Source organism: Anser cygnoides, chromosome 1 (assembly GCF_040182565.1).
Source record: "Anser cygnoides isolate HZ-2024a breed goose chromosome 1, Taihu_goose_T2T_genome, whole genome shotgun sequence".
Classification (NCBI taxonomy): domain Eukaryota; kingdom Metazoa; phylum Chordata; class Aves; order Anseriformes; family Anatidae; genus Anser; species Anser cygnoides.
Genome location: NC_089873.1, coordinates 156,389,853 through 156,417,804, shown reverse-complemented (window position 1 = coordinate 156,417,804; position 27,952 = coordinate 156,389,853). Strand labels below are relative to the sequence as shown.

Here is a 27,952-nt window from a genome sequence, read left to right as displayed (position 1 = left end):
TAAGGAAGAAAATTGCATGTGTAGTGAAAATACTAATATATTGTGTTGAAAGCAAAAAAATGAAATTGAGTTACAGCTAATCAGAAAGTAATTTGTTCTTGGTAAGATGTGTATTAATACAAATGTTATTTGTCTTAACTTTTATTTATTGAAGCTTTGAAAAGATTTCTTTCTAAGGATTTTTCTTTTCCAGTGTCAGTATGTTGTTTACAGAAATGTCCTATAACTGGGGGATACAGGATTGCTTACAGCTGGTATGACAACTGTAGTCACCCGAGTACATTTTATGAATTGCCATTGTTTCACTGCAAACGAAGATACATGGTGGCAGAGTACTGGGCCATTATCAGTGTGCTAATGAGGCAAATGATATTAAAAAAGGACATTTTCATTTAAATCAACAGAAGTAAGAAAAGCCTGTCCATCAGTTTAGACACAACAGATGGTTTACCCATGGTGTTGTGGACTCTAAGATAAATGAATAGCATTTCTTATTATATATATTGATAATGCATGTAGCCACATAAGTTCAGAACAAAGTGAGGGGTTTCTCTCCCTTGGAGAAAAATTAGCAATTATATTCATAGGCAATCAACTTCTTCTGACTTGCTAATGACATCAAGCAAGCTTTAGAGAACTATTTAAAAAGTTTTGCAAAAATACTTTGTGCTGTAGAAAGGACTTTTAATAACCCCATGGGATTTGGGGAGTACACAGTGTTTTCTGTGAAGAAATGTTTGTATTCTCATGTAAACAGAAGGAAAATACTTTTTTTTACATGTAAATAATGCACAGGGAAAGTTAACCATTTGAGATTTTTATTTTAAAAGTTTTACTAATTGCTTTGTGTTTTGGTCACGGGAGAATGTCTTGACCTGTTTTTCAAATTTGGCTCTGTAATTCAAAATTTAAGTTACTCACCAAGAACTCCTATTATGCAAACATCGGTGTGAATGAGAAGAAAACTGTGCTACTTAAAAACATTAGTTTCATTTTACATTCTTTTTTTGTGTGTGCAGTGCAAAACACTGTACTAGGCATCTCCTTTTTTCTGGGTTTTCTCATTTTTTCTCTTCTTCTAAAGATTTAGAAGAAGGTGACTTAGTGGAAATATTTGTGAGGGGTTTGCATTCTGTATATCCTACAAGCCAGAACAGCACCTTTGGAGTCATCACAGTATGTCATCGAGTGCTATTAATGACCTTAATCCATGGATTACTGCACGATAAACTGTAACAGCTTCTTTGTAGATGTTCTAGTATATTGGTCGCTTGCCAATGGGATATTTTTTTTTTTCTTAAGCAGGCAGGCTAGCATCTGCAGCAAATGGGCAATAAGTAGCTTTTACAGAAAATAAGCAAGTCAGTAGAATTTTTTCAGATGCAATTTTTTACCCTTTGTAGAGACTCGAGAAATACTTTATGGGCTGCCAAAGAGATTTAATTTAAACTAAGGCTTTGTTTGTTTGTTGATAGAACTGTTAGATTTTGAATTGGTCAGACTGTGGCTTAATCCTTCATTTCTGACATCAAACCTCAATCACAGCACAAGAATTTGTGGTTCGTCCCTATAGCCCTGGAAGCAAGGGATTAATGTGAGAGGAGAATCAGTCTTAGGCACTTCCGATTCCCCTACCAAAAGAGTTTTTAAACAATATAGAACTTGGCAGCGAGGCAAATCACTGCCAAAGCAATTCTTAATTTCAAAGTCTAGAAGTACAACCACCCTAGTAGCCATGCAGACAAACAGAACTGGAGAAAAACCCAGCCAACATAAAACCTTTGAGTCTATGTCCCCTCCTATTGGGGGGGGGGGAAAGGGAGCCCGTTTTATGAAGCTGCCCTGCTCACTTCAGGTTTTGCTGCAACAAGAAGCCCCGTTGTGCTGTGCTGCTTTCTCTGCTGGGCAGGAGGCTGGACACGGGGTGAAGGGCTCAGTCCACCCTGGGGTGGTAGGGTTGGCCAAGCGGCTGGTTTGTAGGGCAAGAAGCTGCTGCTGCATCTTCCTGGCCGAAGTGGAGGTGGCGAAGCATGCCAGTGCTGCCTGACTCACCCCAGTGCCAGTGCCGCTCCCAGTCCCCATTGCCTCCCCTGACAGCACAGGATGTTTGTGGCTGAGGTGCCAGTTATTCGGGCTGGAGGCTTTTGTGCCGGGATGATCACCACCCAAGAATCGAAACTTGTGTTGTAGCCAAAGCTAATAACGCAGCGAAGAGAGATCCTGAGGGATCTCTGTGGGTAACTCACTGACAACCAGCCTCATCGCTCAGCGGGAGGAAGTCCAAAACCATTTAAAAAATGCAGTCAAAGTAAGCGAGTGTGCTTTGTTCTCGTGCAGTAGGTCACCAGCTCTGATGGCTTGGCGCTCTCAAACCTGGTGCTGGTGGCCGAAGCCGAGCAGCCCTGTCCTGCCCCCTGCTCCGTGGCATCACCCCCAAGCAGCTGGCAGAAGGGAGCAGCTACCCATGCCTCCTGTGCCGTGCTTCTCAAGTCCATTTGATGAAATTGCAGGTAAAGATGAGATCAGACCAAGAAGCCAAACTGTGGCCTGAAGGCACAGAGTTGGAGGCTCGGGTTTCCTTCCACCGACTGCTGCGGGCAGGCTGACAAGGTCTCCAGAGCATCAGGCAGAGCTGTGCACCAGCGTGTGGTGCCTGACCTCCTGTACATGGAAAGCTTTCAGAAATCGTTCCAAGTGCAGGGCTCTGTCAGCTCACATCCTTGCAGCCATTATCTGCGTTATTCCGAAGGCTGTTTGGAAATTGGTGCATATACAGCAAGAACGGGGCCGGGTAGCGCAATTCGTTTATGCTGCCGGTTGAGAGACTTGTGTCATTAGTCACATAAATCTGTCTGATGTGTGGCTTTCTGCAGTGCTGGTGTTAATCATACAGTTTCAGAATAACGCTTTGGAATTCAACAGGCGGGATAGCAGTTATGAAAATAAACAGTCTGGAGTTATAGATAAAATCAGAATTTAATTAAAAGAAAACAAGAACTGTTTTCCTTGCTGAACACTGAACCACACTTTAATGTGGACAATTATTTAGAGTTTATTTACATAATATTTAGAGCTTTGGAGATTTAGCACTTTTACTGTCTTGGCTCAGTGTACCTGCTGTAAAAATAAATTAGTAAGTTAAGGGTCCTTGAATAAACATCTTCCTACCTAGGGAAGGAGCAGATTTTTTTTAGTCTAATGTTGAGGTATGTATTACATTTATGTGGTGCCTAGTAGTTACTGCAGCTGCATAAGAAATCAGTCAAACACAAGACAGAGCACTCAGACTGGCTCTCCTTTAACCACATACCGTAAGGGTCCCTGTTTGGGGGAGGGACGTGCACCCTTCTGCCGTGTTCTTCCTTCCAGGTTCCTGGGACAGAAGAGGAATTGTGGTGTCCTTATCTGCCAGAAGCACCTTTACTCTGACTTTGCCCTTAGCCTCATGGTCGGTCAAAGGTAGTAAAAGCTAGTGTTAAGAAAGGAAATAATCCCAGTCGGGGCCACTCGCCTCAGTGCCACACCACATCCTCCTTTGTGCTACCACCACCGTCTTGTGGCTGTGCAGTACACCAGGCTGGGAAATTGATTGTGGTTAAAACTAAGTTGTTGGTGTTGTAGTTGCTGCTGACAGAGGGGAGAAGGGCTGTGTGGCAGCAGCAGCTACAGGGGACCAGCAGAGCACTGGATTACTTCTGTCACTGATAGTGCTGTGGCCTTAGTCCCTGGCTTCAAGAGTAATGTGATTGCATCAGAATCAAAGCTTTCCTGTATTAAAGGAGTATATTTGTAGGTCTACTGGTTCCAAGTAAAAGGTCAACAAAATTTAATGAAGAGTGTTTGCTTTTAACTCAAAAGGGATTTTTGGCTCTGAATACCTGTCCTTGTAATACTTGACTTTAAACCCAGCAGAAGTTGCAACAGCCCCTCAAACCGATTACAGTTTCGAGGATCCAAAATGCTCACTGTTGAAGACTGTCTAGGCTCTGACTATCCTTCATCTGTACAATGCTCCAGGCTAGACAGAAATAGCTAACAACTAATGAGTCTGGTTCAAATTCAGGCCAGAAACTTGCCGATGCCAGGTCCTGCCACATGGACCTCTGAGATAGGGCTCGGTGTTTGTTCCTCTGCTTGGTGAGAGACAGAGCCTGCCCTGGCTTAAAGAGGGCACTTTGGGGGGTTAGGAGTGTGTAGGGGATCATTCCTGGTAATCCTGTTGGTGCTGATACAGCAGCTGGCAGATAAGCACCCATTAACCCCTCACAGCGTTGCCTCCAGCACCTGGACTCCCACCGACAGGAGCCCTCCACAGCTCTGCCAGCCGATGCGACACCCGAAAATGAACCAGGCGAGTGGCTCCTGCTAACTTAATGTCAGGATGAAAGTGGCTCCCAGCTAATCCATTTGCCTGTGCCTGACACGGATTAAAGCATACTTACATGACGAAGCCCAGAGCATTGCCGGTGGATGGAAAGCAGGGAGCTGGTGAGGAAGCACTGCTAGAACCAGAGCCTCATCTGCTGCCTTAAACCTTCCTGAAGCCTTTCTGGGGCTGTTTGCTTCCCCTTACAAGTTCCCATTTGGATGCTGCAGTGGTTTTAGGTCTGTGAAGAGGCCTGTTTAAGGGGAATTTTCAATTTCAGGAACTCCTCTGTTTATGTTTTCATACTTCTCTCTCAGTTCAAGTAGCATAATTCTTTAAAAGTGAAGAACCTGGATGTGTAACACTTCATATATCACATGCAGAGTCCTCCAAGTTCAACACTGTAAGCAAACCTGTTTTCAGGACTTTCTAGTTCTGCTAGTGGTAAAGAACAAAATCCTTTCAAAGGAATATTAATATATAATCTAATCTCAGGGCCAAGAACATGCAGAACTTTGCTGTATTTAAAAAACATATATATTAAAATGAATAGTGATGTCTGTGAGGGGGAGAGGGGAGAAGCTTGGCAGATAAAAAAATATGTTCATGTGCATTTCAGCAAGAGCTGATTCTCACATTCTCAGGCTAGTCTAGCTTTTAAATTATGGTCTGATTTCTCTTGACTCAGATTTATATCCTTTCTGCTAGTTAGCTACTAGAAGGATGCATTGTCTAAGCTAGTATAGACAACAGAGGGGGTATCTTAAAGATACTGTCATTGCAAATTTCATGGTGATGACAAGAGAATGAAAGCATCTCTATGGCTAAAGATGGATTTTTCTGTATTTTTCTAATCTATTTACTAGTGTATAAATACATTGAACTGTTCTATTTATTGAGCCAGCAGACTAGTGTGAACTGTTCATTTGCATTTTCATGAAAGCCTTTTAAGAACATGCCTATCTGGTCTCATTTGGCAGTACAGAATAAAAGGTAATTGAAAGCTGTACAGAGAGACCTGTTTACCAAGTTAAAAGGGTTCCAGGAAAAAAAAGAAATTTTAGGAACATCCACTTTGTTGAAATATCTGGAACTGAAAAGAATCTGTTTAAGATGGACTCCAGTTTTATTTAGAAAAAGGGGGGGAAAAAAGCCCTTGTAAACTGAGCAGGCTGAGTGATCTTAGGGTTAGGATACACTAGCTAGTCATTTGCATTTCTGTGGTTCTTTTGGGGATCTCTAAATGTTTTACAAATGTCAAGGAATAAGGATCATATCACACTGTGGGGTCGATGATACCTGCTCTCACTTTGCAGTTGAGGCAGTCTGGACAGATTCTAAGTGTGCACCGTAGGCAGAGGGGACTGTCTAATTTTGTCTGTACCAGAAGACTTTTAAATGAGTGTTCGTAGTGTTTTAGCTGGCTGAATTTCTGCCTATCACACAGTTATGTGGTGTGACTCTCTTTGAAGACAAGGTGAGTTCAAGGGCTGTGCCTATAGCTGGTGGGAACAGGGGAAGAGTGACTGAAATGGGCAAACTCATTTCTCCTGGGCAACAGCATCACTTGTTCCTTACGGGCCCATGAATTTTGCCTGCTTTGCTGCATAGTGACCTAATTCTGGTTGGATGGAGTAGATTTAGGATCTGAGGAAGTGGAAATTGCAGCCCAAAACCATTCAGGTGGAGGATTCAGAATCCAGGTCTCTTATTCCTGCTGATGGATGCATTATCCATATAGAAGGCGGAGCAATGAGTTCAGTCATATCACTTCTTGTTCACAAATGTTTTCACTCCTAAAAGCCCAAAAAGCTACAGGTAGCTGGGAACACCTGGCAGAAGCTTTCCTGTCTCTGAATTGCAGAGAAGTGTGGGCATGAAGAGAAAGTGTTGATCATGGCCAGTTTTAGCATCCTGAGAATTAATTCTGTGGGCTCCCTCTGTGGTCGGAATAGCTGTGACCACCCTGTGTCCAGTAAGGGCCAGTAGTGCATATATAGGAGGAGGTGTGCAAGCATGCAAGGCTTCCTGGGGTGCTGTCCTAGCTGCCAGTGGGCTGCTGCTCAGAGACTTTGGCAGCCAGACACGATGTGGCTGTACCTGATAGCTCTCAGGGAACATCTTTCCCCTGGGTTTTCCCTCTCTTTTTTGAACCATGCACACCTTCAGCACCCACAACATGCTGCAGCAAGGGTTTCCATAACTTCCTTACACACAGTGTGGAAACTGTCTTCTGCCATTCATCTCAAACCTCCTGGTTTCACTTGATAACCCACAGTTCTTGTACTGGAACAGCAGAAGAGAACCTGCTGAGAATTATCCTTAGGATTAATCTAATTTAGTTTTTCCCACTGACTTCCCTCTGGAAGGGTCATGTTTCTCCCCAGTGAGCTCAAAAGAATGAGAGAAGACACATTATTTTAAATCTGCTTCCTGAGACAGGTATGCTTCATGAAGGCCCTGCTTTTTGGGGGCATGGGAATTTAATGGCTTGGAATAAAGTGCAGGGGATGAAATGTTGTGTGAAATTATGTTGCCCTTTTTCCTGATGCTGTGGGCATGGCTTCATGTTATACCCAACCCATGCAACTGTGAGCTGCTACAGAAAGAGATGGCTACATCCAGTCCTGTATCCTATCACACCTAACTCCATTTTCTTAATCTTTGTTCAAGTAGTCATGCAGCCATGCAACTTGTTTGAGCTGGTCCATAGGAAATGAGAAGAACTGCATTAAATGTAATGTGAAACTATGAATGTAGGCAGCAAAATCTAGTGTCATTGAAGTACAATGGAGTTTAAGAAAGGAAAATCTCTTTCTGGAGGTGCCCTTTATCTCTGAGTTCAGGGGCTTGCAGTTATTTCCTGCCTTGTCAATCATCTGTTCTTGTTTGTTTTCTGCAAAACCCTCTGTATTCCTATTTTCTCCTGCAGTCCTCCCAGCATACACAAGCTCCTTAAACACTTCCTTTTTTTTTTCTCTTTGCCTCCTTCCCCTGTGTTCACCTAGCTGTGTTTGTGCTAGCTGTGCTGGCTTAACTAAAGGCACGGTTAAAACCCAGCGAGCTGAAGCACTCTGCAGACACACTTAAAGATCCATGAACTTGGCTGACCATGAATTGGTGAGAAGAGACTCAAACAAGCCTTCACCTGAAGTGATACAGTGTTTAGCATTTCTTTTTTTTTAACAACAAAAAAAAAAACACCTTGGACAATCATTCTCTGTGGAAGGGGCCCTCTCCTTTGCTAGACTTTGCCTCTCTCTCCCTGGAGAGAGAGAAAGGGGAACGTTTCTCGTTGGCTTCAGAGCAAAGTCCAGAGGTGTAGCTTGGCCCCACGGCCTGCAGAAGCCCCGGCCTGTTGTGTAGGCCTGGGCAGAGGGGCAGCAGTAGCACGACAACTCGGAGCAGCAAGTCCTAGCCTGTCACCACTGCTTCTGCCATGAAATGGCTGCCCCAGACTGGAGCTATGGGAAACAGAGAGATGTTGAACCTGTGCACTGTGTAGACAGTATTTCTGTCCTGTAGAAAAACGGGGTGTCTCCCTCAGGCCTTTTGTTTGCTTGTTTGCTCTCCTAGTGGCAATGCTGTGAGCATGAAGCTATCATGACCATCACTATTACCCTCTGTAGCCACTAAACCTGTCAAACTTTTAAGTTCAGGCACTTTGCTTCAACTTGAAATCCATTCTGTTCTCAAAGGAGAGCCAAGCTGGGTGTTTGGTAACTGAGCTACCCAGACCCTCCTTCCTTCTGAAGGTGTGGGGCCCCATCTTTCCCATCAAGCTGCTCAGTGCAGGGCCCTGTTGTGATCAGAGCAGAAGCCTTTTGCATTTGGGAGACCTGTCACAACAGTTCGTGCCTCCTTTGGCCCGTTACGGCTGCCCAAAGTGAGCGAGTGGGTGTTTACCAGCAGCTTTTTGCTGCGGTCGGTGTGGTAGAACTTGCTGAGCAGGTCCTCTGGCCCCTGGCCTGCGGAGGAGAATGAGCAATAAGAGCAGTAATGGTTGAAGGCGAAAACAGTTAAAGAGTAGCTCAGTAGCTGAAAGATGTAATACAAATATATCTTCTTGAATCGTGTTGTCCTGAGGGACCTGTGTTACTCTTCTAGTAGTTCCTGGGCACTGACCACGCTGGGTGGAGTTAACTCCTGAAGCTTGCTGCTTCCAGAAGCCCCAGCAGAGACCCACAAAGACCATTCCCAGGTAGTTGTGCTGCATCCCTTTACCTCAGATGCAGCTGCCACTCAGTTATCAGTCTCAGTCTGCATGAAGAAGAGCAGCTAGGCAGGCTGGTTAGAGCTGCAGGAAACATTGTGTGGAAGGGCACAGTATTTGGCAGATGTTCTTCAGATTCTCGTGCTCTCGAGGGTCCTTCATATGCCCACCGATTCTCTGTAGTTTTTGTTGCTGCACCAACCCATGCTCCCCTAAGCTTTATAATAACCAGTCTGTGGGTGTAGTGAAGGCAAAATTCAATCAGAGTCTCTGACTCATCCCATCACTAGGATTTTGAACACAAGAGCAATTGCTTGCTGCCCACTCCTCCCCCACGCTCCCTATTAACTCAGGTCACTGTTCCTACAGGCTTGCTCTCTCCAGGTCTTCCCACCTACTCCTTTATTTTTCTGGCAGGTGGTCCTGCTTTCTTTCCAGGCTCTTTTTTAATTCTCTTGGCCCTGTGTATGCAGCTTTCTCTCAGCTCAGGCATCAGCTGTTCTTCCCAAGCTGTTATACTTAGACTGCATCATGAATACAAAAGGCAGGGTTGTGTTCAGATGCAGGGACCTTCATGATGTAAAAACCTAGCAGAGTCAAGACCCGTGTTCCTATTAGTCAAAGTCATCCACAGGGCTGGAAAGACATTTTTAATAGCAAACGCTCAGAAAGGACTTGATTAGTTTATCTGCAAGTCCATTTGACAGCCATCCTGCTCTCCCAACTCACATCTCACACAAAGACTGGCACCTTGTTTCTGAGGAGGTGGATTGCACTGGAAACCCACTGCAAGAAAAGGAAAGCTGTTATGGTTTTGGAGATGTTGGAACACAGTACTGAAAGCCTGGTGTGAGGTACCAGTCCCAAAACTAAAATTCAAGAGGAAGCTGTTAGTGTCTGTTTTCTTCCACACTGATATGTTGTTTCTGGTGGGTGGCAGCATACTGTGCCATGCAGGATTAGATTCCTGCAAGGTCTTGACCGGTCAAGACAAGGAAAAAAATAATAATGGAGAAAAGAAGCAGTCTTCTCATCTGCTTTGACCAGGAGCCACAGGGCAAGGTGTTGTGAACAATGTCCCAAAAGTCAGGTGGCCCCAATGCTTGGAAAGACAAATCATTGAGCTGTGAATAGAAAAAAAAAAAAGCAGATGATCAGTGGAAAACAGCATCACACATGACAGAGGTAGCTGCATCCGTGAAACACTGATGGCTCAACGTGCCAACAGGGCCATCCTGCTTCCTGTAGGCAGCTGTGAACCTGCAAGCTCACACATTGCAGCACACTGCTGCCCTGCGTGGTGCCATGCTGCTAACTGAAAGATGGCTGAGTGCAGTCACCACAGTGTAAACATACCCTTTCTCACGAGGCATTACAAGTTCTCAGCCCTTGCTTCCTCCCAGATTCCTGTGGCTTAAATGAGAGGGAGTCTATGTGTACGCTGTCATTGCAGCTGGTTGGATGGCTTGGGCTAGCAGCCCATCAGGTGTGCTGCTTCTACTTCACCTCCGTGTGCCATAGGTCAGACAGCTTTTGAACTTCGTAAAAAACCAGATTTATTTACAGATTTATTTTGTAAAAAACAGATTTATTTATTTTGTTTGAAATTCAACTGGGACCTTGAGTTGAACTCTCTCCAGTGAAGATCCATCTCTGAATGGGTTCATGTACCACATTTTATGTGTTGTCTTACCGAGTGTCAGTCTGGTGGCATCTGTGACGATACCTAATGGAGAGAAGAACAGTTCAGCTGTGACTGAGAAGCTAACTGAGCTGCTGGGATGTGCTCTGCTGGTTCACAGCAAGCCAAGAAAGAAAATCCAGCACGTCAGGCACTAGAATAAGCCCCAGTGCCTGTTGTCAAACAGTTCTCCTGGCACCCACCCCCAGCCAAGTAAACAACTTCACAAAAGCTGACTTTCCTAGCTAGATGTGAAAGTCAAGAGATATTAATGCCGTTTTTTTTCTAAGAACACTTTCTAGATTAGGTCATTACTTTAAAATTAACGCATATTTGTTTGCAGTGGGTAGGACCCGAGTCTTTGGGCTTGATTCAGTTGCCCAAACAGGGGTATCTCGTGCCATTTACAATGCCCTAGAGTGTTCTTGGTGGCTTTCCAGTGACATGTCAGAGGAGTGTGTCATATCTGCTGGCACTGCGCATAAGTCCAGGATGTCCCAGGGTGCTCCAAATGGTCCTGCTGACTTCTCTATGGCAACTGACTGAAGCCCTTCTCAGGAGGCAGCATGAGCTGCTGTACTAACTGGGGACTGTGTTGCCAACTGCCTTGAGTAAAAAGGTGGACAATGTATTTTTCACAGCGATGACCTGGCTGAGAGGAAAATCAGTGTATAGGCTAAACCCAGAAGAAAACGTCTTTTCTAGCAGAAGAATGCTGGCGTGGAGAGCAAGCAGGGGAGGAACGTTTTCAGCATGTACTTTATAGTTCGCTATTAGTAATGCTATCAGCTAATGTAAAGTCATTAACTTGAAATAAATGTAACCCATGTAACTAGGCTCGTTTGCTATCTATGACAAGAAGGAAAATCCTTCTAGGCAAAGGGATTTTATGACAGTGAACTCGAGTCTATTTAAAAATAAAAAGATGGGCAATCTTTTGCAAATTTAAATTGACTTCTTCTTAATGAAGATCTTAAAACTAGAAATTAACCAGGACATGGTCTATGCATTTGAAAAACCAAGAAAGTTTAAAAAAACAAGCCCTGCTCCCTGGAAGCTTAATTTTCCATCACTTCATGTTTGTCATCGATGTGGCCATGTGTCAAGTACCATCAGATGTAGCAACACATAGCCGGCTTCTAATCCAAAACAAGAAGAACTATTTACTTTTCAAAGACCATCTTAATGATGATTTTCCTAAGGTAGGGGTTTTACATAATGTCACGAAAAATGCAGATTCTTCCCTACAGGCATCTTGCCCTACCTATGTGCTTCATAGTGCTAGTCATACAATGTACGTCAGTGGTACTAAAAGTGAAGACATGGGATTTGCATGTGCACAGATGGAGGTACGTGGATATGGATGCGGAGTTACGGCATCTTTGTGCATCTGTAAATTACAGAGCTTGTGTAAAGGTGATTTTGTGCAGTGTGCTAAACATGTTTATGCTGTTGAAGTTCCTCCCTTTGACAGTCCTCAGTATAAATCAGTATGAATATTAATTTGCTGCAAAACTCTCATTGCTTCAGTGAGAGCAGTGTTGGCTGATTAGTATGCATGAACCAGTCTGTGTTAGAAGTGCGGGGAAAGTCTACGGTTCTCTTTCTTTAATTGAACCTTCTGGCTATAATTGTTTGTAGCCTGGATTTTTGAGGAAATGAGGCTTATGCAATCAGACTGCCTCTCTTTCCCTCCTCCCCCACTCACTTTTGAACCCAGTGGCCAAATTCAGCCAAGTTTGACAAAGAGATCATAGTCTCAAGAATAATTAAGTTCCTACAAGTTCTGTGAAAATAGGGAGTCAAATAGAAGGTGGGACAAAGAAGGAGAGACCAGTAAACCATCCCAAACAAAAGAAAGGGGGTTGGTGGAAGCTTCCTTAAAGTTCCAGAGTACAGGAGATCCTTGAAACTCAGTTAACTACAACTGAGTCAGGTTTGGGGATTTGCAATCAAAGGTGTAAAACTCCTGCCATCATTTGTCCCGGCACTCATAGAACTACCTTTTTAATGATGCTAGTAGCCTTTTTACTGAGAAGCAGCTGTTGTAGAGGACTGTTTGCAGTTGTTCCCTCTAAACTTTAGCCTCCGCATACTTTTAAAGTGTGGTTTTCATGGTATTTTCCTTTTTTGACCTTTTCAAATACCAGATATATCTTATTGAGTCATTGGTACTTACCGTTACTTCTTTTTCTTCTGCAAGAAGGAAATTTCCATTAGGAAGGCAGGCGTAGGTCTTATTTTAGATGGTTGTACAAGGCAACGAAAGGATCCCATATGGTAGGTGGGGAAGGTCAGCATTAACGCACCTCTCTGAAGCTGGCTATTGTGTAGGAAGCACGAATTTATAAAAGACAGCAAGAGAAAGCAAGAGAAGGTGTAACTCTATAGATTTAGTGGTTAAAGCTCCTTTGGAAGGAGGGAGTTTGTGGTGACTATCTCTACTGCTAGGTTTCTTTGTGCAGTTTTACTTTAGGCAGACAATTGATTAAAAAAAAAAAAGAGAGAGGGAAAGAAAGAAAGTGTCCTGGGAGCACTGGGAGAAGGGGTGGCAGTACTTTTATATAAGAACCATATGCCATTTTGTCCTGAGCTCTTAGCATCCTACTTTGTTTTAAGAGCTGCAGTCCCAAAGGCTTTTTCTGCGTCCCAGCGCATGTGTAAGCTGGTCTTTGACATTACTCAGGACTGTCCTAAGAGATGTTTGTGTAACAACTTTCTTCCCCCAAACTTGACATTTCTGCAGTGCAGCAAAAGTCCTTCCATGCATAGATGGTCTTTTAAACAAGCACTATTATAAAAAATACATGTAGCCAGCTTTCCCTAAAGCATCAACAATACTGTAGGCAGGTTTTCCTTTATTGGATATTTCAGCATGCCAGCTGTTACGATGTATGTAATGTGTTTAATGAGCACAGGAATTTATTATTAGGTATTTGAATATGGCTGTTCTTTCTAGTTTGTTATTTGCCTTTAAATCCTGGATGTTGCGGAAAGATCTCCTGTGATCTCTGTCAATTGTATCATGGTGTGCATTGATTTGCTATAAAGCATCTGTTTACCTCGGCGGTGCACACAAAAATTGGAGGTGTAAAAACAGCCAGCCAGTTTCTTATGTGAAACGAGAAACGGTATTGCTGGCTAATTAGGCAGCAAGTGAAGGTCAGTAAATTCATAAAATATTCCTATACATGGCCAACTTCTATTTAGTGTGTTTACTTACTGATATAGACTTGGAAATATCAAATGGAAAGGTGGTGCAAGAAGTTAATAAATATGTTGCTTCTTTAGAGGCCATAGAGAAATGATGGCAAATTGATTTTTAGCTCAGTTCAACAGAAGTTAATTAACTGATATACCTGGCAGATTTTGTTGATCCCAGCATGCTTGTGGTCGTAGACAGCTTTATGACTTGAGATGAGATTTGAGCAGAGCAGCCCAAAGGAGGAGAATGGCACGTCCGAGGTGGCACATATGCTGAGCACCTGACCCTGGTGTGCTGCGTTGCTGCGGACACCACAAGACCACAGAGAGGACAGCACCTTGTGGAAAACACTACTGATTTTTCAGTGGCGTTTGTAAGAATAACGTAAACATGTAGAAAGGGGAAAGACGTGGGTAGAACTGCGTGCTGTTGTTGCGCAAAGCATGGAAGAATCTTCCCCCAAACTGATTGTTTTCTGGAACGAGGGTAAAAACTAGTAGGCACAGAGAGTACAGGAATGCCAAAATTGTTAAGAGGATGTTCAGACACTATCATGTGTTCTCTGGCTCGGGTGCTTAATTCAGAGTGACTGGGAGAACAGCATTATCATGCAGCATAAAAATTTGCTGTACAGCTGTAGACAAAGAAAAATAATAAAAGACCTTAAATGATTTGAAGGCAGGGCTGAAGCTTTCTGATATGGCACCTGTAGGATCACTATAAGAATGGATTAGTTTGATATGGTTTTGACTTTGCATTTTTTATGCGCATACTGGATGCAGTTAAGGCCCTGGTTTAAATAGATATCCATAACTTACCAGTATAAATGCAGTAACTTAATTATTTTATTTAGTTATAATTTCCTAAAGCAATTTGTTTTTTTTTCTATGACCTTTACAAGGCAGCATTTGTCTGATAATGCATTGCAGACCTCTGTTAATATCTGTGTACAATTTACAATATTTGAAAACCTTTTCATAGTTACAGATCTACTATGACCTTAACATTAGTGAGTGGTGAATCAGAATCTTTTCAAGATAGCAATCTTTATATGTATATTTAGACACGCTACCATGTACCAAATATTTGTGTCTGCCTGTCCTGAGCTGAAATAATGACAGTCTTGGGGCTACAAGTCACAGTAACCACTTGCTTCATAGCAGATCTCTACTGGATAACAAATAGATAACCTTGGATATTAGAAGATGTTTATTTAAATGGTGGCGTCTGACTTGATGTGCTATTTAACACAAATTGTTTAACACATTTTTGCCTTTGTTTTCCCCTTTGTGAAAGGAATGCAACTGTTTTCTTTTTCGTTTTTTTTTTGTTTGTTTGTTTGTTTGTGTTTTTTTTTTAAACTTATATTTTTGTCTTTTAGAAGTAGGAGAAATGAATAAGCTGTTCAAGGTTAGAAGAGAGAGATAATAATAACTAACGTAGCTGGAAAAAAAAAACACAAACTTCTGTTCACACAAGAGGTGTTATAAACATTGGGTCATATTTATAAAAAACTATAAAGTGTCTTGGAAATACAGATCATACCTGTCATTCTCACTGGTCAAAAAAAATAACATTTAAAAATAACTGGGAGAGGTTGTGTCTGTAGTACAACTTACTGTTCACATAGGAATCTGTGAATACATACATCACCTATATACATAGGTATATATATACATACACACACACACACACATGCAGAATATTTAGCACTAGTGTTGGTGGATCCAGAATGCAGTGGCAATTTATCAAATCAAATAGCAATTTACCTGTGGGTTCCTGACACCCAAAAAACTGTTAGATTAGTTTGAAGTGGTAGAATTAAGAGGAATTAAGAGCTCTGTTGATTTCTTCTGCAGCTCAGAGAAGAAATTTATACTCAAAATTACAGAGGGATCTTTGTCTACCTCCAGGAGCTTGGCGATTGAAGTGTACATGAGGATACAGACTCTCGGGGGAAGATGCGTCATTTATTTAGGTTCTCTAGACCTAGTACCTAAGGATAAATCTCTCCCTTTTGGCCTGTTGGTCCTGGTGTTTAAATTCGGGCTCCCCAAAATGGAGGCAGGTTGTGCAAGAGACATTGCCCGGCAGCCTCCAGCCACACCGATAGCCACGCGCTGTGCCCAAGGGCTTTGCAAGGAGTGGGCAAGAGACTGGAAGAGACTAATGCCTGCTCCCATAAGGAATGAGACTTTGTTTCCAGCTTTTTTTGAAAAGAACAGCACTCCAGAGATTCTCAAAACCTGTAAAGCACACAGTATTTTTGTTTTCACATTAGGTCATCTGCTGAAGCTTGATGTGATCTTCTCTTAACTTCTGAGTGGAGAAGTATACTCCTTTGATGAGGCTTTCTCTAGCTATAAAAACTGTCATTTGAAAGGCATGAAGTATCATAGAGTAGTAGAATATCCTGAGTTGGAAGTGATCTACAAGGATCATCAAGTCCCACTCCTGGCTCCACACAGGACCACCCCAAAATCAAACCGTATGTCTGAAAGCATTTTCCAAATGCTTCTTGAACTCCGACAGGCTCGGTGCCATGACCACTGCCCTGGGGAGCCTGTCCCAGTGCCCGACCACCCTCTGGGTGCAGAACCTTTCCCTAACCCCCAGCCTGACCCTCCCCTGTCCCAGCTCCATGCCGTTCCCTCGGGTCCTGTCGCTGTCCCCAGAGAGCAGAGCTCAGCGCCTGCCCCTCCGCTCCCCTCGTGAGGGAGCTGCAGGCCGCCATGAGGCCTCCCCTCGGCCTGCTCTGCTCTGGGCTGGACAAACCAAGGGACCTCAGCCACTCCTCGTACATCTTGCCCTCCAGACCCTTCACCATCTTTGTAGCCCTCCTTTGGACACTGTCTGCTTTACATCTGTATATTGTAGCACCCAAAACTGCACACAGAACTCGAGGTGAGGCTGCAGTTTTATGACCAGTGCTTTGAGTTCCCTATTGAACAAGGGCTTCTGCTTCTGAATCCCTGACACCATTCCTGTACATTAGCTAATACTTACTGTATTAGCGACAGGTTAGAAATATAGTTCTGAGGGGGCTGTGTAAGTCAGACATTCCTGTGCCATTTTTTATCACAGGCAGCCATGTCACCTCTTCAGTGGGTAAATCACTAATCTCCATCCTAAAAATGGGTTGAGTTTTTTGGGAGGAATTTTTTCTGCTTCCATCACAAGACTTTCCTAGAGTCTCACTCCTCATATGCATTCTTCTCATCTTCAGTGTGGATTTATTCACTGCTAGTTTACCTCTGTTTAGTTGAATGCCACTGTTAATTTGTAGCTTAAGCAACTGCATTGCCTTTTCCCATTATCCCTCCCATGCCATCCCAACCTCTCTGGGGACATTCACTGAAGACAGTCATATCCCTCCTCAGCCCTTGTTTTAGTAAGCCAAAAAAACACCATGCTCTATTTCTTTGCTTGTAAGACAGGCTTTTATTTCCTTGAATCACACTGGCAGCCCTTACCCATGCCTGCTCCAGACCAGATCCATCTTTCTTGAACTCTGGTGACCAGAAGCATGCACAGCATTGCAAGTAGGCATTCACCATGAGAGAAAAAGCTTTTACCACAGAAGCTTGCTGCCTCTCCTAGACTGTCCTTGTTTGATACTTCCTTGGGGCAGTGTTTGCCTTTTTCACAGTTTTGTCACACTGATGTCTCCACCATCAGTCAGTGGTTGATCAAAGCATCCATGATGTTCTCCTCAGGCACGGCCAGCTCCATCCCCAGGTGACAGCTGGACAACTACCTATTTGTGTCTGAACTGATGTGCAGAGTTCATGCTGCTGGTTGGAAATAATTTGTTCCTTCATACTGGTTCTTATTATCCAGATTTCAAGGTCATCGTCTTCTGCCATACCCTGATTCTTCTATCTTCCCGTTGCCAGCAGAGTTTGAGTCATCAGCACATTTCGCTAGCTTATCTGGAGCTTCTGAAAAACACAGATCTGGTGTCCCGGAGATATGAAGCTTAACAGTGTAATCAAAGTGGTTGGTTTCTGCATCTGTGACTTCATAGCCCCTCCAGCCTATGCCCTCACAGATGACTTCTCCTGGAACTGATACTGTGTCCTACTAAGCCTATAATAAACCTCTAATTGATTTCATGGGGCATTTCACTGTCCCCAGATTTTCTGCACCTTTCTAAATTTTGCCTGTTTCCAGTATGCTGATTTAATGCTGACAGTTCCACTGTCTGGGGAATTAAGTGGAACAGGCTTTCCCTCCATCTGATGCATGTACTTTTTGAAGCATTATTTTTTTTTAATCCATTGATTTAAATATTCTGGGAACTCTCAGCTGTGATATTGTGACATAAATACCTGGCTGTATGTTTCCATGATGACCATTTTGCAAGAGAAAAGACTTTAACACTCACAGTCAAGGGTTCTTAAAAATTATCTGGTCAGCAACGTGCATCAGTATGTGCTTACACTGTTTCGGTGCACAGCAAGTGAGATTTTGGCTTTGCCTTGCTCCTGTGGGCTTTTTTTCTAAAAAAAAGAATAAAAGAAAAAAAAAAGAGAAATCATAAGATTTATCTTCCCCTCAATTCTCTTTTTATTTTGAAAGGAATGTTCCATGCTTTCGCAAAGGGTATGTGTGTTGGACTCTTTGTTTTCTTTTGCTTTTTTTCCCCCTTTCTGTCAAAATTCCGTCTCTGTTTTCCATCAAGGATATGTGAAAAATATTTTCAATATATATCATTAAATGGTTTCCTTGTTCTTATACTACTCCCTAGGCATCTGCTGCTGACTGCTTTTGGAAACAGGATACTGGGCTGGATGGCCCTTGGTTTAACACAGTACAGCTGTTTTTATTTTCTTAAATGCTGAATCATTTGTCAGAAAAAGTGATTTTTATTTATTTACTTCTATGCAGCTGCAGTGGCTCTCAAGAAGTGGAGTCTGTGGTTTACTCTTGAGAATATAAAGCCAAATTCAGAGGTGTACAACAGCTCATCTAAGTAATTGCAGAAGTGTTCCTAACTGTAACCTTCTGCAGAGCGCAGAGTCAGTTGTCATGTGTTGCAGTGAAGTTTGCAACTTGCAGAAAGTCTGCGTATTTGAGGAGGAGAATAGCCAGAGGACTCCAACAGCAGGCAAAGAGGGAAACTGTCCCAGCTTGCACTGTGGAGGGAAAAAAAGGGTGCCAGATGGGAACAAAGTCTGCCCAAGACTTGGTAGCTGTTGTTGCCACTGCTCTGGAAAGGAAATAGGGAAGAACTGGAAGGTTTTCCAAATTCCATAATATCGTATCAAAACTGTAGAGATTTTAGAAATAAATTTCTCTATATTTTATCAGTAATTCATTTTGATCCATGAATATTTTATTCCTTTGAATACATAGCATAATAAAAAGTTAGTTTTTTGTTTTTTGTTTTTAAATCAATTGCCTCACAGTGCTTGTTTCTTTAGTACTTCATATGCCACCGAAGTCAGTAACAGTGTTGTGGCGTGCTGCAGGGAGCCCAGGCTTGGCTGGGAATCATAGAAATACTGTTATTAATGACAGTGGACTAATGAAGATAGGCTTACAAGGTTCACCTCATACTGAGGTCTTCAAAGGTTCCTGGGCATTAATTAATCCTACCTGCTTACGTGGCCATACGTAAAGGTGAAAGCTTTCCTGTTTTCTTAGTATTAGGATTTGAATTCACAGTATTTTCAACCAAATTCTACATTTGGACATCAAAGGTGGACTTTTAATTTACTTTTACTGTGCTTTTGCCCACTTACTAAATTGATCATCAGAACTGGTTTTATAATTAAATGCACTATAATCTGATATAATTATTTTCCCTGAGGTTACTGTTTCACATACTTTTTTTTTTTTAATTTTGCCATTTGATGCATTCACCCTCTAACTGTACACTCTTTTTATGTTTTTAAAGGGATCTAGAAAGTTTGAGAACCTTGACCCATATTTTTAAATTTTAAATTGGCAGAGCATTTACAGCTACTGGGCTTTGTTGACTTGTTGCTCAGGAGTTAGTTAAAGTTGGCTGAATATCTGGCCTAAATATGTCCTAGCAGTATTTAGGAATACTTGGAACACCAGTTTTCCCTCCTCCAGCAATGGTGAACTAGCCAACAAGCAATATATTTTTATCTGACTCCACTCTCCTTGAAGGACTTTGATCTTAAGGAATGCCAGCATGTTTGTTTTAGCTTTAAACAAAGGAAAATTTAAACTTCTGGAATATGCATTTATTTAGGGCAGCTAAAGAAACGTACGAATACTTGTGTTAGCCCCTAATCTATTAGTGAACATGAACAAAAATTAAAAAAAAAAAAATCAGATGCAGTTTATTTTGTATACGTTACTTTTCCAAAAGGAAGACGATATTTATCTGAAGACCCTTAAATTGGGTTGGATTGGGTTCTTTGCTGTCTTTTCTGTTGGGACCTCAGTGCTGGGCACTGGCTTGTAGGCAGCACCAGCAATCCCACGTCTCATGGTACAGCTACTCACAGCCAACCCAGTCCGATTGGGAAAAGGGAATGGAACTGGGGGCACTGAATATTGCTGTCGAGTGTGGTGTGGTAGCCATCAGCTCAGGCACTCACACAGCCTCTGTAGGTAACTCCCTGCTTGGATCAACAAGCCATGGTGTTGGTTTGGGCCATTCCCAGACAGGCAAATGCTCATTTACTCTTACTTCCCTAGCAATGTTAAGGATTTTTAGACTGTTGGAGAGCAGTGACAACCGTCACGTTTCCATCGTAGCGAGGCTGTAGTTGTCCTCTTAGCTGCAGTCAGAGATCAGAAGAACACTTCATTAGAAATCTAGGGTCTCGTAGTGTTTGTGTGAGTTTGTTTTTAATAGCAGTCATAAAAGGTAGATTTAAAGCATTAGAGCCATGTTTTTAGAGGCCTTCATAGTGTTATCAGCTTTTTGTGTGTCTACAAGTGGTACATGATAAATTGGCAGACAGCTGTTTGATGATATATAACATGTTGTCTGGTACTCAAGTAGCTTAACATTTCCCGACTGCAATCCAGCGTAGTTTGTTTAGGATTCTGGTCTAATTTCACTCACTCGCTCACAGCAAGTTGAATATATTAAAATCTATCTGAAATCGTTCAGCTTTACTCTGAGACACCTTCAGTTTCTCATTAATTCCAGTATTTCATGAGTAGTTAACAACTCTCTAAGGCTTTGTGTTTCTAAAGCGCCATATTTAATTACCTCGTGAGTGGTCTTTATATTGGGGTTTTGTTTGGTAAATGCTGAGAAAAATCCTTTGTATAACAGGCCTTCGTTTTTGCATTGTTCCCCTGTAGTCTCCAAACTGGTCATTCCACTTGTTAAACTGGGTTGGCTTTTGCAATCTCTTTTGTTGTGGGATTTTCCTTTGCTTTCCCCAGTACATTCCAGAAATTGTTTGCTTGCAGGCAACACTATTTATAAGTTTGTTTTATTTCTGTTTGATGCTTGAAAAGGTTTTTCATAGTTCTTACCTTTTCTTTGGTTTTGCTATGATATGCTAATCAAATGTCCCTTAACTAGTTAAAACTGAACACTTATTTGTTAAATACAACCAGCCAAGGAAATCCTTGAGGCATGCATCCCTATTTTTTGCTGTTTCTGCTTCATTGTTCTCAGGATTACAGCATGGGAAAACTAATAAAGTGTGGTCTACAGTATGGTGAGTGGCTGTGCATATGATGAACCTTCTACTGAGGTCTCAGTACCTTTAAAATTCACTACATTTCTTCTTCTCAAACCAGAGCTGACATTTAAAGCTCATTTGGAATTCTCTATTCACTGAAACTTTGAGTCTGGGACTAACGTTGCCGAGAACTCAGATAAATACTTACTGATGGAACACTGGAGTTTCAGTGTGGGATGGTAAAGTGAAATACATAAAAAGCCTAGTGACGTCTACTGGAGGAGACAATTTTCTTTAAAAATGCTAACAGCATTAACATATTCTTAGTGTCTATTTAAAATTCATTAAAAGACATTTTCCGCATTGGCAGTTTGTTCCTTTCTAATGACGTTATTTGCCAAGGAAGATGGAGATTATTTACTATATGCCACTTGACCTGCTGTAGGAAAGCAAGATATTTCTAATCAATCTGCAATAAGGGGTCTAAAAATCTACAAAAACAGATAGAACTAAATGATTGTAAAGCTAATGATGACATTCATGTTCAACTCATCCCCAAAGCAATCTCTGCATCAAAGCCCATGTCTTTAAAGGTATGGAGGCCCCCTTATAAAAATCTCACTTTCTGTATGTAGTTGCTCTGCCTATACATAATCCACATATCCTGTAGTATATGGCCTGCCTACAGATGAGGGAAGATGAGTGCAGTCCTTCCAACCACCCACACCTTTTCCCTGTGTGCTTGTTATCTATCTGACTTTTGGTTGGAGACGGAGCTTTGCCTTTGATTGCCTTCTGGGTCTTAGGTCTTCCAGAGAATTCCTAATGAGTTTTAAGTTTCCATACTGTATTTATGGATATCTTGGCACTTAGCCCTATAAATCACCATATGTCCCATTACAACTGGCTTGAAGATGCAAAAATACATGTGAAAGTCAACTTTTCTTTTTGCTTTCATTGTTTTATTTATTTCCTAAGCAGTATAATGTAGGGATTTAATAGTCTGAAGAGTGATATTTTGTAGTCTGCCTTGTGAATCACTGGTAGGAGGTAAATGACTGCTTGTATCAGGAGCTGTATCTTTTGGGCATAGTTTTGTTTTACATTTGCCAAAGAAAGCCTGACTATAGTCTTTGCCTTCCTAACATGGCAAAAAAGTTCTCAGTGCTACTTATGCCAACCATCACAGAGTCACTATTTTTTGAGAGAGTTGTCTCTATGCTGTGCTGGGAAACTACAATAGATGTTGCTGGGTGCTACAGGCTGTTTAAAACCTTTTATTTTTTTAATATGCTAGTGTTAAATTCATTGAGTTGTCCAAACTCCCTCGCTCCTTCTCTCCATCCAGACGTTGAATCCCCAGTGATTAAACAAAGGAGTTGGTTAAACCCTGTCTAGCTGCTGGTTAGTGATCTCATATTTTGGCTATTTCTCCTGATGAATGGTACTCATCCATCACAATTTTTCTTCACCGGAAAGCAGCAGGGTGGGAAAAAACACTGATTTAGCCATCTAAATACTTCTTTTCCAGACTGTTTGCAATTACAAAGGCTTCGGGAAAAATCTGAATCGTGATTGTTTCAATTATGATTAACATTTCATACCATACTACATTTTAACTTGGGTGCCCTTCAGATCTAATTTGAAGTGCTATAGCAATTTTAATCACTTTATGATGTGAGTATCAGACAAATAAAAATAGAAAACAGAAACAAGTACTTCATGGTTCCTGGCTTTGAAAGAACGACTCTTGTGAAAAGCATGAGATCACTATGTATTTTTTCCACCATAAAACTTTGTTTTGGTTTGTGGAGTTTTAGTTTAATGTGTTCTTCAGCCTTTCGACATTTATAAAGAGTATTTCAGCTGCAGTCCTTTCTGACCACAATGTAGCTGTGATGAATGATTCTCCAGCAAATGCAAAAAACATGGTTTGGCCATGCCATGAGGCCAGGTGCTGAGAAGAAGAACTTGTTAAATTCTGTGTGCAGTTTCAGGTCCTCGGTTGTTGTCTTCTCCTGCCTGATCTAGAGGGGAAAGTTCTTGGTACTTCTGACCTCTTCAGTCCTGCTCAAGAGCAGAAGGGGGAGAAGGCCGGTCAACCACAGGTGGTGTAATCTTCACCTGGAGTTTCTCATTCGGTCGTTATTGCCACTTTGACATAAAAAGCACTGACAGGAGCCTTGGCTGCCCCCCCATTTCTGACTGCATCTGTCTCTTCCTCCTTGGCACCCAAAGGGGAACATTTTGACAAAAAGATGTTTGATGGGAGTCTTCGCCTTGTGACTGCTGCTCAGATACAGTGCAGACAGTGGAAACAATTTACTCACAAAGAAAAGTCATAAATTATGTGGTCCTCTGATTTCCTGTTTGGAGAACAGTATTTGAGACCTTGTGGTAGTTTCTCCCAAGAAACAGATGAGAGTGGTGCAAAACTGCGAGGGCTTCCAGGAGGAAGACACTGAAAGCTGTCAGTTTGCCAGCTTCACACGGAGAACCTGCTTGTCTCCTGTAGAAACGTTAAGGGGAAGGAAGGACAAGTCACCAAGGTGATTCATTTATCCAAGTGGGTTTGCACATTTCCTGGCAGATCTAATACAGCCTGTCAATACTTGTTGAACTGCTTTTACGTGTTAAGAGGTAGGGTGTGAAGATACCATCTACAAAATGTTGAAGAAAACTCAGAGAAGTCCTTGCTTAAGTCAAATGGTCATGACTTTCTTGCTGCATAGATCGTTTGCTTTCACATTGGAAAGACTTTGTACACCAGTACGTGATAACTTTAGATGGAACTTAAAATATATCAGAGAGTTTGCACTGGAATGGTGCTTACATGCTTAAAGGCATTATATTCTTCAGAACACTGGTTGGCAACTCATTATTCTGTCAACGGAATGCATTAGCTGAGATGTGTAATGGCTACTTGCATTAAAGCATTTCTGGACAAATGGTCCTTTTAAACTTTTAAAATGTTACCAAATGTTTTGTTTACAGTCATGTTTAAATAATTTTGTTTCTCAGAAGTGCTTGGAGCGCGTGCAATCATTAGCCTTTGGTTGGGTGTGTTAATAAAGCACGTATGAGTGTTTTATTACCAACGCTGTGCCGTTGTCATCACCTGGATTTAATCTTGCCCACCACTTTCCATATAATATCCTCCTTTTCTGAGGTTTGTAAGTCAGAATGTACTCACCTGGGCTGAAACATTAGCTGACTCAGTGTTTATTTACAGTTTTGGTGAAACACTTCAACCATTTTTGAGAAACAGCTGAGAGGTAAATACCTTGTTTTTCCTTCTTAAGTGTTTCTTAAAACTAGTTCAATAATAAAATTATTTTCCCATTGTTTACAGCTGAAACATGAGATCTCGCAGCAGAAGGGTTGTTCTGATACCAGTAATTTGCCTTATGCTATTTTAGTGAAATTTCACCCAAATTTGGTCATTTTGCAAGTGTGAAAACTCTCTTTTTATGTATGCCTAGCAGAGGCTTTGTACGGGTTGGCATCCAGATCAGACAGACTCTGAGCTTGCTTCAGAGCAGGGCTTTGAGCACAACTGTCTCTGTGTTTGCTCCGTCTGTTCCCCTCTGTTCTCGGTGCTCCCCGTGATTGCCCTCCTTGTGTAGAGCAAAGGAAAAGCATGGACATTAAAAACACAAGCGTACGAAGCCGGGAAGAAGCGAGGCCAGAGGAGGCTGGCGGTGAGGAAAGGCAGAGGAAGGGGAGAGCTGGGGCACAGCGGCTGTTTGCCCACATGAGGTGGGTGGGAGCCAAGAATTGAGGAAAACGTGTTGGAGACGTGTTGTTCACCTAACAACAGTGTGTGTTGTCCTCTGCCTTGGTGCGTGCACATCACAGACGGCTTTCTGGAGAGGGGCCGGCGTGTGGAGAACCTGAGGTGTCCATCCAGAGGACACCGGCTCAGCGAGTGAGGCAGGCAGGGGCAGAGTGGGAGGACGTGGCCTCCTGGTCAGATGTTCACCGCTCCTCTGGAGGATGGAGAGTGACAGCCCAAAACTGGGCTTGGACTCCAAAAATTGGGGTTGGACTCCAGAAAATCAAGCGCCATAGGAGTCTGCTGAAGCCACCTGTACGTGCCAAGTGGGCACAACTGCAAAGCAAAAGGAGGACAGAGATCCGCAGCCAAAAACCGCAGACATTTCTCAGCATTTTAGCCATATTTGGTCTCAGTTTGTTCTGTGTAGAGTGGGAGTAATGCTGTCTAATCTCGGAGTAATGCTGTCTAATCTCACAAGGAGACCGAGAAACCCATTAATAATTTTAACGGAGCCATTCATAAAGTGATCCTCTAGGGCCAGCCCTATAGAAATGGATATATTGCATTCAGGACAAGGGAGAGACGAATGTGACTTACAGTGTACATATATATATGTGTATATATATATGTACTATTAGACTGGCTATTCAGTGTATGGGAAAGAAGGCTGTGTGAAAAAGTAGATGTGATCATGTAATTGAGGTTGGTATCACCACATCTGCTCATGACACTGATGAAGTAACATGCCATCGACATCAGTGTACACTGACAATGTAGTTGCAATATAATGATGGGTACGTAGAGTGTACGTTCCTCTGAGAGCCACGGTTATATGCTTTGGAAAACCTAGAGGCAATATTTTAATTTGAGATTAACCTAAAATTTTATTTAGTTGTCACTGAATCTGTCTTAAGGAAAAGAGTAATTATCTGCTCCTTCAACAGAGCATTGAGAAGTTATAAGCACTTTCAAGACCACAATCACATATTCTGGTACTTAGATGAATATAGCATTCAAATAAGGTAATAAGACATCCTAATATGTCTTATCTTTTCTCATAACCATGATTTAGCTCCTAATTCTGTAAGCTACCATTTGAGATAAATGCAACGGCTTTCTACTTCTTGCTAGGCTTTGTTAGATCTTCTGGAAGTTTCCTAATACAGAGTGGAGGGGACAAGGATCCCTTCGACAAAAATGAAAGATTTGTTGTTGTTGTTTCATTTACTGGGATGTCGGGGGTTCATTCTTGCCTCTTGCTTGAGTTTCTGGACCTCCTGCCACCCTCCTCCCCCTGATTTTTAAGCTGGTCTGGAGCGTTGATTCTCTGGGTAATTCACATTAATAACGCTCGCACCCTGCTGCTTCAGGGGAAGGGATCTTATTACCCTTCCTGCTAGTAGTGCTGGTTTCTCCATTCCCTAAACACGGAAATCTGAGGTGTGCCAAACTTCAAGAAAAGCTGGAAATTTATCACTGATGTTAAGAAAGCCAGTTCCAAGAAGAGAAGGAACACAGACTAGGTACGGCAAAGGCTAGGAGAGGTGCCTGCTTACCTTCTGCTTTTCAGGTCAGGCACACTTGGTGGAAGTTGTTCTCTGTAAGCGGTCCTACGGCAGTACAGTGGCTTTTAATCTCACCTTGATTATTTGTTTGTGGCTTTTCATGTGGTGATGGGTAGTATGAGGGATTTTGTGTGTGATTCTTTTTTGGAAATGCAAGCATATTTCCATTTCAATTTTAGGAGTTTTTTTCTTTTTTTTTTTTTCTCCTTAATCTGTGCTTTTTAATACAAATACATGGTGTTTCTAAAACACCAAGAAATTTCAGTGTGTTTTCAGCAGCTTTCCAATGCACTGGGAACTTGTGTCAGGTTCCAGCCTCGCTGGTGCGTCCCAGGAGCGAAGCCTATGATTTATTAATAACACAGCTGTGGCTCCTGCACTGTCATTAAGGGCTAGTAAACACTCTTCCTTCTGCACAGGGACAAGATAGTGTACTTTTCACCTCTGCAATTATGTAATGTGTGCTAGGCTATCAGTATATTTAACTAGGCTGTAGGTTTTTCCTTTTGTTTGTAGAGTGATCAGCCAAGAAAGCATGAAACCCCCAAGGGGAGAGAAGCTTTCCGTGTTGCAGCCATCCTGATGGCAAAGCCCTGTTCTCGCTACTGACTGCTCGCTCTTTCTTTTCTAACCTGGTTATTGCAGAAGGCACGTTGTATGAATGTTGAAGACATTTTGTCTTTCCTCCACAGGCCACTGAGAGAAAAATAAGGTGTCTCAGGGTGATGGCTGTCAGTACTGCAGTTACCTTTGCCTACATTTTCACTGCCAAATGGTGTTTCCACACCAAGGTAAAGCACAGCTTGGAGTTTAAACTCACTCCTGTTCATATGAGCAGGCTTGTGTTAAAGTAAGCATACGTCTATTTGAAAGCTTTTATGCGGATTGTAAAGGAGGTGAGGAAGGAGGTCTGTCAGGGAGCGGCGCCATGCCGTGCTCATTTTCTTGTTTGGTCAGAACATGATATATGCTAGTCTTTCTACGCCTCTATTGCCTTTTCTCTTGCCAGATGATCTGCAGTCAAACAACTTGTCTTTCTTTACTGGCATTACTTCTGCAACAGCTATTTGTTTCTGCTCTGGAGATAGTGAGAAAAGTTGAAGAAAATCGCCTCTTCCTGAGATTTTCGGTTGAGTTCAGTCAAGTTGAACTTAACAGTGGAGCATGTCGTTTGCCAGCAAAAAAAATCCACGTCACCCTAAATTGCCATGCGGTCCCACCCAGGATTTATACAGTTCTTTTCTGTCTGAAAAACAGTCTATCTTTGTAATGAGTGGGTGCACTGGAACTGCCCAGTCATCAGTTATGTGTGTGTAATGCTCTCTGCTCAGCAGATACCAAGACTCCGTAAAGGTTTAGGGCCTTTGAAAAGAGCCCCACACAAGGTGGCTTCGTATCCTGTGAAGAGCCTTGCCACTGATGTAATAAAAGCAGTACATTTGGGAAATTTTAGCTAAACAAGGTTACACTTCCATCTGCTTCCTTGATGCTAGTTCCATAGGAGTTTTCCCCTGTACTG

The 27,952-nt window shown here is 42.3% G+C and overlaps 1 protein-coding gene and 1 long non-coding RNA gene across 12 annotated transcripts in view; both read left to right on the top strand.

Annotated features, from left to right (window-relative positions):
• Positions 1-27,952, top strand: part of MBNL2 (muscleblind like splicing regulator 2) — a 110,198-nt gene that overhangs the window by 38,429 nt on the left and 43,817 nt on the right. The gene's annotated exons all lie outside the window — the stretch shown is intronic.
• Positions 6-27,952, top strand: LOC136788353 (uncharacterized). Its single transcript, XR_010827177.1, has 2 exons — positions 6-27,224; positions 27,443-27,952. It is a non-coding gene; the product is annotated as an uncharacterized lncRNA (long non-coding RNA).